The following is a 13,245-nucleotide window of genomic DNA, read 5'->3' as shown; positions in this document are numbered from 1 at the left end:
AAATACGGGTTTTGTGAGTATCAAAATAAGCTGCACATGTAAAGCACTTTACAAATTGTAAAAAGGTTATATAATTGCTGGCTTTTATTATTTAAGTGATAGGATTAGAGGATGTTAGGGTTCAGAATTAGGGTGGTTAGGGGTTTTTGTGCAATCATTTTTCATCATGTCCAACTCTTTGTGACCCCATTTAGGGTTTTCTTCTATGGATACTGGAGTGGTTTGCCATTTTCTTCTCCTGCTCATTTTACAGATGAGGAAACTGAGGCAAACAGGGTGAAGTGGCTTACTTAGGGTCACACAGCTAGTGAGTGTCTGAGGCAAGATTTGAACTCAGGAAGATGAATCTTTCTCATCCCAAGCCCACTACCAGCTCTACCTAGCTGCCCTGTTAGTAAATTATTTCTTCACAAATATAGACAGCAGTCCCCCAATATTTCATGTGTACATGTAAATTTAATGACCAGCCTTTTGATAATGAGAAACTTCAAAATGAGCTATACTGCTCCTCCCACAGGCACAAAGTCTTTTCCTATATTTGCATGAAAAAAAAAAACCCTTCCTAGCTTAATGTTATCTGATGTTGCATTCTGTTGGCAGAACATTTGGAAAGCCAGAATGAGGCATTTTTAGGAGTTGCTGGATAAGCTTTTCACATCATTAATCATCATTGGTAATATTCATACTCATTAGTAAGATAGGTCAGCTTTATGATCTCCATTTAATAGATAAGAAAGCAATAAGCCTTACTGTTTCTTCATTGCTCTTGGCTTTGGCCCCCGATATTCATAGGAAGATTATACCTGGTTCTGAGAATCCTTTTTTCTTGACCTGGAAGATGGGGAAGGCAAAGAGAATGCTATAGAAAAGTATCCCCCTATATCTGAGAGTGTGGGGTAGTATTAAATGAACTCTTCAGTTCTATGGAGCCAACTTTTCATTTTCATAGGATAGTGGATCAACTCCCATTTCTAAATCAGTTAAATTTCTAAAACCAATGTCATGGAAGGGTCAGAATATCTTCATTTGCCAAGGCAACCCTCCAAAGTGTTGAATTAAAAAAAGTCCCAGATCCTTTCAATTTAATACTATTGAGGACAAGTTCCCAATTTTAAGAAAAGTATTAATGATAATGATGTTGATAATAATAGCTAGTATTGCTATCATATTTTAATGTTTACAAAGTGTATTACAAATTAAATCTCATTTTACCTTCAAAACAGGTAGATAATATTATTAGCCCTTTTTTCCAGATAAGAAAACTGAGACAGACAGAGGTTAAATGACTTGCTCAGGGTCACACAGCTAGGAAGTATCTGAGGCTAGATTTGAAATCAGGTATTCCTGACTCCAAGTCCAATAATCTATCCAGTGTGCCACCTATCTACTTTTAACTTCACAGTGAATTAGCTATCCCTTTATTTTTCTATTTGTGTTTGGACAATACAGATGAGAAGGGGAGGAACCATACCCTAACAAGTGCTTATTTTTAAAACATTTTTTAAGCCATAGAGACATAACATTGAAATGAAAAAAAAGGGTTATAGTCTTCAAGTCCGTTATAAAGTATGTATAATGTTTAATGTACAGCAGGTTTAAAAGGCCCATCTCACTTTTAAAAAGTCAGGGTTGTAACAATTCTTGGATACTTTTGTCTCTTTCCCTCTCATTTTACAAACACCCAATGCCATGTTAGAGTCAGATTAAATATTAGCCTAGTGATAGGATAATCTGGTGCCTATTGCAAGTGACTGGTTAGGGGAAAAGGACTTTGATTTGGTTAGCAGAATATAGTTCTTAGAATTGGCAGGGAGATTGTTAATATTACATTACAGGCGAATCTCTATTCCCAGATTACAAATGAATCATTTGACAATTTTTTTTAATAATATCTGAAATTCATAACACATTTTCTTAGAGAAACAATGTTACAATAAGGTAACAGATCCCTATCAAGTTTACAAACTAGCCTCTTAAGGCATGATAGAGCTGAACATACTATAGATTTGCAATGAAGAATTATGTAAAATGATGTTGCCATATTGGTTGAGAAGAAAAAAGAAAAACAATTCAATAAGAAAGAGGTTTTAAAGATTAATAATAATAATAATTATTATTATTATTATTAATAGGGGCAGCTAAGTGGCACAGTGGATAAAGTACCTGCCTTGGATTCAGGAGGACCTGAGTTCAAATCTGGCCTTAGACAATTGATATTTAACTAACTGTGTGACCCTGGGCAAGTCACTTAACCCTCATTGCCCCACAAAAATAATAATAATAACAACAATAATTTGATTGCCTACTATGTGCCAGGTGCTGTGCTAAGCCATTTTTTTTTGTGTGAGGCAGTTGGGATTAAACAACTTGCCCAGGGTCACACAGCTAGTAAGTGTTAAGTGCCTGAAGTTGGATTTGAACTCAGGTTCTCCTGAATCCAGGGCCAGTGCTCTATCTACTGCGCCACCTAGCTGCCCCCAACTATCATTGCATCTTTATCTATTTTCACTAAAAAATTAGAGCTTTCATTTTCCTTGATACTGGTAAATCTATAGCACTATTCTAATACTTATTAGCTATGATTAGGGTCACACACACACACACACACCCGCCAAATCAAAACTGGAATAAAGAAATGGAGGGGGAAAAATCCTGATTGAACTGCAAATTTTTTTTTTTGGGGGGTGAGGCAATTGGGGTTAAGTGACTTGCCCAGGATCACGCAGCCAGTAAGTGTCAAATGTCTGATCCAGATTTGAACTCAGGTCCTCCTGAATCCAGAGCCGGTGCTCTATCCACTGCGCCACCTAGCTGCCCCTGGAACTGCAAAATTAAAAAACAAAACAAAACAAAAAACAGTGTTGAAGGGATGAAAGAAGATATGCACATTTGTGAGAAAAATTGCTGGAGGTTGATATTAACTGAACTGTGAACAGCAAAAAAAGTAATCTCAGGCATAATTCTCCCTGAGGAAATAAAAGACAGGTGGTTTGGAAGAGATGCTAGGTCAGATAATCCTCATGCTGTCAGTCCAAGACAACTTGGTTATTGGTCAAGATTGGGATAGAATAGTCTTAGGGTAGGTAGGTTGTAGTGGACAAACGATCATTCATTTGTACAACTTCTCTTTAAACTCAGAGACTATAAACCTTAGAGATCATCTTACCCACTGCTCTATTTGCAGGTAGGGAAGCTAAGGCCCAAAGAGGCTATGGTATCTACATATCAACCCTCAAGCATTCTTGTCCTTCAACCAAGTGATAATATATAAGGCAACTTAATCATTGCTTTTAACTTCTCATGGTACCCTCTCCTCTTCCCTGAATCATCTGCATTTTCTCCTTTCTTTTAAAAGTGTGAATTTAAAACCAAAATAGGATCTTCTGATTAAGGTCTGACTTAATGGTCCTGTGACTATGTACAAGATACTAACCTTACTGAACCACAGATTTTTCATCTCTTTAATGAAATTAATATTTCTACTTCCCATTTCTCAGAGTAATTATGAAATAAGTAGTTAAATCTATATAAAGGGTCTTTTGGGGTGTGTATATGTCATGGATCCCTTTGGCAGAAGAGTGGTGATACCTATGAATTCCTTCTCAGAAGAATATCTTTCTTTCTTTCTTTCTTTCTTTCTTTCTTTCTTTCTTTCTTTCTTTCTTTCTTTCTTTCTTTCTTTCTGTCAGGGCAATGGGGGTTAAGTGACTTTCCCAGGGTCACACAGCTAGTAAGTATCAAGTGTCTGAGGCTGGATTTGAACTCAGGTCCTCCTGAATCCAGGGCCGGGGTTCCATCCACTGCGCCACCTAGCTGCCTTCCAGAAGAATGCTTTTTAAGGTATTAAATAAAGTGCATATAATTATGAATATAGTTATCATTAAAAAACAAGATAGCCCCCAAAGTCCGCTTTGTTATCTTCCCCCACCACCCCCACCGCCAGCCTAACTTTGTGCTTTGCAGAAAGCAAGGGCTTAATAAATGTTTGTTGTATTGTTGGAAACCAAACTTAAACCTTTATATACAGAAGCCAGAGGAACCAGCTTCCTTCCTCACCTGTGTCAACTCTGAGGCTTCAATTACTCCAGGAGCATTTTTGTCATTGTTCAGTTGGTTTTCAGTTGTGTCCAACTCTTCATGACCCCATTTGAGGTTTTCTTGGCAAAGATACTGGAATGTTTTGCCATTTCCTTCTCCAGCTCATTTTATAGATGAGCAAACTAAGGCTAGGAGGTTTAAGTGACTTGCTATATCCTCTCTTATCTACTTACTCGTATTTGATTTTCTTTTCATCCAAAGATGAGAAGGGAATTGAAGGAATTTGGGGTGTTTGGTCTGGAGAAGAGAAGACTTGGGGGAGGTATAAGATCATAGGTACAGAACGAGACCTTAGAGATCATCTAGTCCAACTCTCTCATTTTACAGATTAAAAAACTGAGGTCCGAAGAATTTTTCCCTAGATTACACAGTGTAATCATCAGAGGCAACACCTGAACACAAGATCTCTGACTCCAGAATCGGTGTTCCTTATTTAAATTCATTTAAAAATTTTTTTTTTATTTTTAGTGAGGCAATTGGGGTTAAGTGACTTGCCCAGGGTCACACAGCTAGTAAGTGTTAAGTGTCTGAGGCTGGATTTGAACTCAGGTACTCCTGACTCCAGAGCCGGTGCTTTATCCACTGCACCACCTAGCTGCCCCTAAATTCATTTTTAATGAATGAGATAATAGACTTGCAAAGCCCTTAATACAGTACCAGGCACATCATAGGCACTATAAATGCTATCATCACTTTTGTAATTAGGCTACAGAGAGAAGGGGTCTTATCCTGACATCAGTTGGTCCTTTTTAACTCTTGAGGTTCTCTAATTTTTGCTCTAGCAAACAGATGCAAATTGAGTAGTTCTGTTTTCTTTCTGTTATTATTCTGAACTAGGTTCAGCCAAGGCTAGACTAGTGATTCAGGCTAGGGTTTGGAATTCATAAGACACTTGTGGATTGTAAAATGCAATAAAATATACTACTAATAATGAAGTGTAAAAAGGCTAAAATTCCTAAGGTTAAAAAAAAAGGACAGTAATTCAGTAAAGCAGATACTCCCCTTCATTTCCGAATTCATCATCCATTCACTACAGCAATTATCCATGCTCCTGTAGGTCAGAAGAATCTTGACAAGATAATGAGAATTCTGATAAAACCTTGGCCACCAGCTCCCCATAGACTGGGCCTTTTATACTTCAGTCAGCAGGGAAGCCAAATGGCCTCCCTACCACCTTAAAAGGAATAGCACAGCCTATATAAAAGAGGTGCTACTCCTCCCACATTTCTTATTATTGTTCTTTTCGCCTTAAACAGTAGTTGCATCCACTTTTTAATTTTCCTGTTGTGTCTAATATAGCTTTAAAAAAAATTTGTCCTCAAGCAGGCTTTAAAATTAGTAAACATATTAAATGATTAAGGGAAAGATGTTAAGTATTTTAATAGTTGTAGAGAAGTAATCTCAGACATCCTCCCTTATACTGGCTTCTTAAGATAACATTTCCAAGGTGTTGTTGAAAATTTTATTTTCTCATTTTTGTTTCACTCCCTCTACTGCTGAATTTTGAACTTTTAACACCATCTTGCTAAGTAGACTTCTCTCACTCCATTCAGTTAAAGTAAATCAGAATTCTTGCTTTTCATACCAGTTAGACACCAGCCACTCTGAATTTCTGTGTTTACTGTGTATTTTAAACCCTTGTGAATAATTTACAACCGTAATCCTAGACCGAGACCAAGTTCAGGTGCTTTTATCCCCATGACTCAAATGTATGCCTCCCTTAACTGAGCATCTTATTTTCCATAGCTCCTATTAAAGCTCATTGGAAGAACCACTGACTCCATGAGACTTTTCTTCTTCGTACAGTTGCTAGTGCCCTCCACACTCCAAATTACCTCACATTTATTTATTTGTGTACATGTTGTACCTCCCCCGCCCAATAGAATGTACACTCCTTGAAGGCAGCAACTGCTTTGATTTTGTCCTAGGTATTCGTTACACTTAGCACAGTGATTGGCACCCAGGAAACATTTAATAAAGACTTGTTCAACGAATAAATGAAAGAATGAATGGATGGATGGACAGTATTAAACCAAACTTTGCTTCCTTGGGTCAGGAGGTGCTGTCTTTCCCCCTTAAAATTGGCATTTTACTTATTTTAATATCAAATAATGGAAGCTTACTCTGCCTGTTCATGCTACTGTAAAAGGGCAGTTCTTGATTAACATATGTCAGCTAATGCCCAAGAATAATTGGAGGAGCCATTTAATTTTTAATATAAACTGAAACACCCAGAAATCACTCATTTTAGGAGCAGAAATTAAAGGTATTTAAGGCATTCTTAACTGTCCGAGGCTGGATTTGAACTCAGGTCCTCCTGAATCCAGGGCCAGTGCTTTATCCACTGTACCACCTAGCTGCCCCAGCCTACTCTTTCTCTCTCTCTCTCTCTCTTACTTACCTTGCAGGCAGGGGTTGCCTCCAGGGAAGGTTGATCTTGATTTTAACCCACTGATGTTCATTAACCACAACATGCATAAAGTGTGGCATATCTATCCATCTTGATGTCTTCTAACTCTGTTGTTTGCTAAAAAGATATTGTGCTTAAATTCAGACATTTTTTTCCTAGGCATCTTTTGGCAATTACAAATTAACATTAGCATTCTCTTTGACACTGCTGTTACCCTCATATACTGAATTAACCTGAACTTGGCAGAATCCTTTCTGTTGAATTGGGATCTTTAGTCATGGGTCCTTCCATTTGTCACTCGTTTAAGCAGCGTCATATACATGGCCATCACAAATGGCTTTGGTTTCAGATAAGTGAAGCTTTAAGTGCTGATAATGGAAAATAAGCTGCAGATTCATCAGTTATATCTGAGACTTATTATGTTCCTATATTCCAAACTGCCATAAAAGTTGAAAAGTTGTCTTTCATTTGTCTTAAACCACTAAAGTCAACCCTAGATGGTAGTCGTATGCGTCATGTGACATGATCTGAGGTCTAAAGAGTTAGGAGACCTCCCTGGTCTAGTCCTGATCCTGGCCCTGTCACTGATTAATTGTTTGACCTTAGGCAAGCCAGTTATTTCTTGTGCTCAATTTCCTTCTCTGTAAACTGAAAAGATGAGACCAAGGATCTTCAAAGTCTCTGGAAACCCTAACATCCTAAGACATTGTATGTTGCAAGTGGACTCAAGGGATATTTCTTACTGTGAAGAGTTTTCAAGAGATCAGATTAAATTTCGGTAAATATCTGTTAGATTCATCATAATCCTGTAAAGTCAGGGGAGGACCATGCCACATAGACTTCTTTCAACTACCTTTTATGGGATTTTCTACTTTCTCCATATTAACGAAACTTAGTAGTTAGGTCTACATGACAAAAGGAATTGTTCTGCCTTAGATGACTTTACTTTTTAAGGGTTTTTTTAAAAATTTGAATAATATTTCATTTTCCCAAATTCATATAGAAACAATTTTTAACATTTGTGTTTTTAAACAAATTTTGAGTTCCAAATTCTCGCCTTCTTTCCCCTTCCCCCTCCTTGAGAAGGCAAACAATTTGATATAGATTATATATGTGACATCATGCAAAACATTTCTATAATATCTATGTTACAAAAACACAGAATCAAAAAAAGTAAAGAAAGTTTAAAAAAAATATGCTTTGATCTTCATTCAGACTCTACCAGTTATTTCTCTAGAGGTGGATAGCATTTTCATTATGAGTCCATTGGAATTATCGTTGTAATGCTGAGAATAGCTAAGTCATTCACTATTTGTGATCATATATTATTGCTTTTTCTATGTACAGCATTCTACTGGTTCTGCTCACTTCACTTTGCAAGATGAATATGACTTAAAAGAAAACAGTAGTTGTTTCTTTTCCAGACCTAGTTCCTGTCTGTCCCTCTGCCCCAAATGAATCCATTTCACATTTTTGATGACAAGCTAATTTATTTCTCCCTCTTCACTACCTCTGCTGTACATTATTTCTAGTAGCCTAGAAGTTCCAGGGTCATTTCTAGAATCATAGATATGGAGTTGGAGGAACCTTTGAGGCCATCTCACCCAGCCCCCTCATCATATAGATGAGGAGACTGAAAATAGGGAGGGTAGGTGATGCCCAAAGTCACAAGGTAATGATAAACAGAGCTTGGATTTGAAACCAGGTCCTCTGAAACCACAGCCAGCATTCTTTCCATTACACCACACTCCTGATAGCCTACTGTCGGCAAACTCAGGTTATTTATAGCCACTAAGGACGTTTGCTTTCTCAGCAATTTTAGTGCATCTGCTCCTGCAGTAGTGTTGGTGCTAATAGTATGGGATTGGCAGAGTAACAGTGCAATGTTGACTCATTTCCTCCAGGAAGGGCAGAAGGGACTATGATAGGCAGCCTCTGACACATCACATATGCAAGTCCTGCAGAGCTTCATCTTGATGTGTGTGTGTGTGTGTGTGTGTGTGTGTGTGTGTGTGCATGCGTAAGCACGCGCGTGTGTCCTTGAGAAAAGGTGGCTCAAGACCCTGGGATATATTGGAGTCCTATAGTGCTTTGGAAGGCACAATTGTCAGCATACTCACTGCCCTTGAACTTTCAAGATCTTGTCACATCTTTGCCCAGAATAAGCTGACTGACTGGGTCTTAACTCTTACAAAATGAATGACGTTGTTTTATTTGGGAAACTAATTTTGAAACTAGGCAAGAAGCAATAATTGCTTTAAGCCATCACTTATTATTTATATTTGTATAATCTTTTTTCTATTAATTCCTTGTATTAGATTTCTACAAATTGTGAAGGTATGAAGTTCCTCTGACATGTTCAGTTTATTTCATTTCATGAGGTTTTTTGTCATAATTTTGACCCTTATTCTCTAAACATTATTTCTAAGTATGAGGAAAGGATAACATACTGACTACAGAAGCAATGACAAGAATCGGCTTTTTAAGAATAAGAAAAGAGGGGCAGCTAGGTGGCGCAGTGGATAAAGCACCAGCCCTGGATTCAGGAGTTCCTGAGTTCAAATCTGGCCTCAGACACTTGACACTTACTAGCTGTGTGACCCTGGGCAAGTCACTTAACCCCCATTGCCCCACAAAAACAAAAAAAAGAATAAGAAAAGAAAGGTTTGGGATGTTTCTGACTTATTTTAAAAAGGTTTTTAAATTTCCCTCCTCTTCCAATTTGGACTCTGCAAAAATATCTTGGGGGGTGGGGCACAGGGTGTGGAGGACATTAGCAGAAGAAAAACTAGATAGTCTTTGATCTTATTCTCAGAGATATGCAATAATCTCAAATAATTATAACGATAATATCTGCTATTTTGTAAAAGATGCGCTTCTACTGAAACCATTATATCAGGCACATCAGTAAATAATCCTGAAAAACCCTTTCTGGCCTTCAAAACAAAGTGAAAATAAGTAAATAAATGATAGGGCTGCCAAACTAAGAAAACCTATTGAACATATTTATTTCCTCTTGGACTTTCATCCTTCCTACCCAGAAACCCTCTCTTTAAAAAGAGTCATGTTCTTAGTTACATTAAGCAGTTTTGCTCTTAAGTTTCTCATTGTCTGCCTGTTTACCCCATGTCTTTACTATGAAGCAGAGGTGTTGGCAGATTTCCACTTGCTGATGACAGGGCATTGAGTTCTGTGTACAACAACCTGGTAGGAGCAAGATTCATAAGATTAAAAGGATTCTGTAAAATGTTTTCTAGAACTCTGGTCTTCAAAGTGAACATGCAGTTCTTTCCTCTCTACGGGGGAAGGAAGTGGCACGTGAGTACTCTTTAAATTTCACAGGATTGTCCTTGAAGTTAGATAGCTCTCATCAGTTTGGGGAAACTAGATTTAAGAGGAGGGGTCTTAATTGATGGACACTTCCTCTGTTTTCTAACAGAGTTTAACATTTTCTAATTTCTTACAGTGATGTCTTATGTATCAATATACAAAATAGCTTTAATGATGGAAAAATCAGTGTTTAAATCAGGATAGTCTAGGATAAACTTGGTTTCATAAACATTTTTTGACACCTGTTTCTTTTGTAAGCCTATGTACTTTATATTATGCATTTTAAAACATTCTTAAAAGTCATCCATAGACTGCCATGGCACAACAAAGAATCTCAGATATAAATATTAAATGTATGTTTTCTTTGCTGTTTAGTCTTATATCCCTGTGTTTCTGGGGCTAAAAGCATATGCGACAATTGTAAAATATTTTCTAAAATATTGGAATAATAAGACAATTAAATGGGATTAAATGACCTGTTTTACTGTAAGTGTATACAATTACAAATGAAAGCTTACTAATTGTATTGGGTAGCATCAAAAGAAAATATACCTGTTATTTTTAAAAAGAGTTATCTATGATCTAAAACTATTACACTACTTTGGATGCAAGTCACTACGCTTAATAAAAGTTTGGAAAATAACTAAAAAAAAAAGGGAGGGGGAGGATTTGAAACTGGAGAAGAAGAGGCAAAAGGATAGCATAATATGAAGGGTAGTAACTATAGGCAACACAACAACAGAATGGAGTGTACTGCAACACAAGAGACTTAAATTCAATACAAGAAAACTTTTCTCAAGGGTTGTACGACAGACAAAAATATGAAGGTTTTTGTCTGTATGGACCCAAGTGAGTTCCTATTGGTTACCATTTAATTTGATAGGTCCCTACCTTGTACTATGGACAACTAGGTGGCTCAATGGATACAGTGGCAGTGCTGGTGTCAGGAAGACCTGAGTTCAAATCTGGCCTCAGACCCTGGGCAAATCACTTAACCCTGTTTGCCTTAGTTTCCTCGTGTGTAAAATGAGCTGGAGAAGGAAATGGCAAACCACTCTGGTATCTTTGCCAAGAAAACCCTAATTGGGATCATGAAGAGTGGGACTCCACTGAACAACTGCAAACCTTGGGTAATGGTTTTAAGCCAGTTCTCCAAAAGATATCCAGAATGATTTTTAGCATTCTATGGAAGTGTCTAGAAGTGAACCAGCATCTAGAAGCAGCATAATGGGAAATGTCTTCTGTCTTTTGGCTGAATACTTTCTAAATACTTTTATGATCATGTCTGAATCATTACTTCTGTTATTAAAAGATTGGGATGGGGGAATCCATTTTCTTCCGTGTATACTATATGGAAGATACCATGCTAGGTATGGCTATGGGGGAGATATCAACAATGGAAAACAAAGTCCCTGCCCCTGCCCTTCCGGAGTGCATGATCTTATGGGGAGATGAAATTAACATAGGAATGATTAACATCAAATGCTACTAAAACACTAAAGTCACAACATAGGGGAAAAAGTCACTTCTCACCAATGGATACTCTCAGGTTGCCTTAGAATTTAAGTAATTTGTTCAGGGTCTTATCTCCTGCCTCAGAGTTAGGACTTGAATGCAGGTCTTCCTAGTTCTGAGGCTAACTCTTGGTTTTTTTTATGTTTGTTTGTGAGGCAATTGAGGTTAAGTGACTTGCCCAGGGTCACACAGCTAGTAAGTGTTGAGTGTCTGAGGCCGAATTTGAACTCAGGTACTCCTGAATCCAGGGCCAGTGCTCTATCCACTGCACCACCTAGCTGCCCCTACATTTCCCAATTACACTTTTTTTTTTTGGTGAAGCAGTTGGGGTTAAGTGACTTGCCCAGGGTCACACAGCTAGTAAGTGTCAAGTGTCTGAGGAAAGATTTGAACTCAGGTCCTCCTGACTCCAGGGCCGGTGCTCTATCCACTGCGCCATCTAGCTGCCCCCTGAGGCTAACTCTTTATCCACTTACTCCTAGTAGTTTATGAACTCTTTAAAAATAAAAGTTATATTTTACCGATTTTTAAATATTTCATTCTGCCACACAATATAGTATACATAGTATTTTTCATAGTTGTTGTTCAGTCCTGTATAACTGTTCATGACCCTATTTGGGATTTCCTCGGCAGAGATACTGAAGAGGTTTGCCGTTTCCTTCTACATCTCATTTTACAGATGAGGAAACTGAGGCAAACGGGATTAAATGATCTGCCGTGGGTCACACAGGTAGTAATAAGTCTCTAAGGCCAGATTTGAATTCAGAAATGTGAGTCTTCCTGACTCTAGGCCTAGACTTCTCTCCACTGTGCCACCTATTTGCCCTAGTACACATACTATGAATAAATGAATGAAAGTAGTTATTGTGGAAATAAAGTTCTTAAACATTAATCTTTTAAGGTCTATGTGGTTTTGATATTAAATATGAGCAGAATTAAATGATATTTTAGAATTATTTGCTTGGAGTAATTCTTATATGTAGAATTATCTTATGAAATATTAGCACAAATCCTGCATTAACATGAAATAAAACTTGAATAACTAATGTATGCTCTGGAGATGGAGTATTAAAAAAACTAAGCCTGGGAACTTTTTTCCTCCTCTGGCTCCACATAAATTGAAAGCAATCTTATTTCTTTTTTATTGTTTTAAATAGATATTCCAATCAGCATTTCCTCAATTAAGAATAGACATCATAAGACATGATACAACAAAGACATGATACAGCAAACAACCAAAAAAACCCACCCCCTGTTTTAAGTTTATATTTTGGTTATTTAATGTCACAAGAGAAAGGGAAAAAGAGCATACCAACAGAAAAATAATATTATTTCACACCCTAAAGCATTTTTTTTTTTGGTGAAGCAATTGGGGTTAAGTGTCTTGCCCAGGGTCACACAGCTAGTAAGTGTCAAGTGTCTGAGGCTGGATTTGAACTCAGGTACTTCTGAATCCAGGGCCAGTGCTATCCACTGCGCCACCTAGCTGCCCCAGCCTAAAGCATTTTGTTTTTCTTTTTCTTTTTCTTTTTTTGGTGAGGCAGTTGGGGTTAAGTGACTTGCCCAGGGTCACACAGCTAGTAAGTGTTAAGTGTCTGAGGTCGGATTTGAACTCAGGTCCTCCTGAATCCAAGGCGGGTGCTCTATCCACTGTGCCACCTAGCTGCCCCCAGCCTAAAGCATTTTTTAAAAGATGGACTGTGTGTGAGGCACCAAGGAACATGCTGGGAGTACAAAGACAAAAATAAAACAATCCCTGCTCTCAAGGAGCTTGCAATCTACTGTGAGAACACTACATGCACACCAAAGAATATAATACAGGGTATGGAGTGAGGGATACAAAGGTACGAAAATAGAAGTTCTAATAAGCTCCTAGAGGAGTTGTGGGAAAG

At 37.7% G+C, this 13,245-nt stretch overlaps 1 protein-coding gene across 8 annotated transcripts in view; it reads left to right on the top strand.

Moving 5' to 3' along the window:
• OSBPL6 (oxysterol binding protein like 6) overlaps positions 1-13,245 on the top strand; it is a 273,481-nt gene that overhangs the window by 161,509 nt on the left and 98,727 nt on the right. The window lies entirely within an intron of this gene.

Source organism: Dromiciops gliroides, chromosome 3 (genome assembly GCF_019393635.1).
Source record: "Dromiciops gliroides isolate mDroGli1 chromosome 3, mDroGli1.pri, whole genome shotgun sequence".
Lineage (NCBI taxonomy): Eukaryota > Metazoa > Chordata > Mammalia > Microbiotheria > Microbiotheriidae > Dromiciops > Dromiciops gliroides.
Note: the sequence above shows the minus strand (reverse complement) of the source record. Positions and strands in the feature narration are given on the sequence as shown.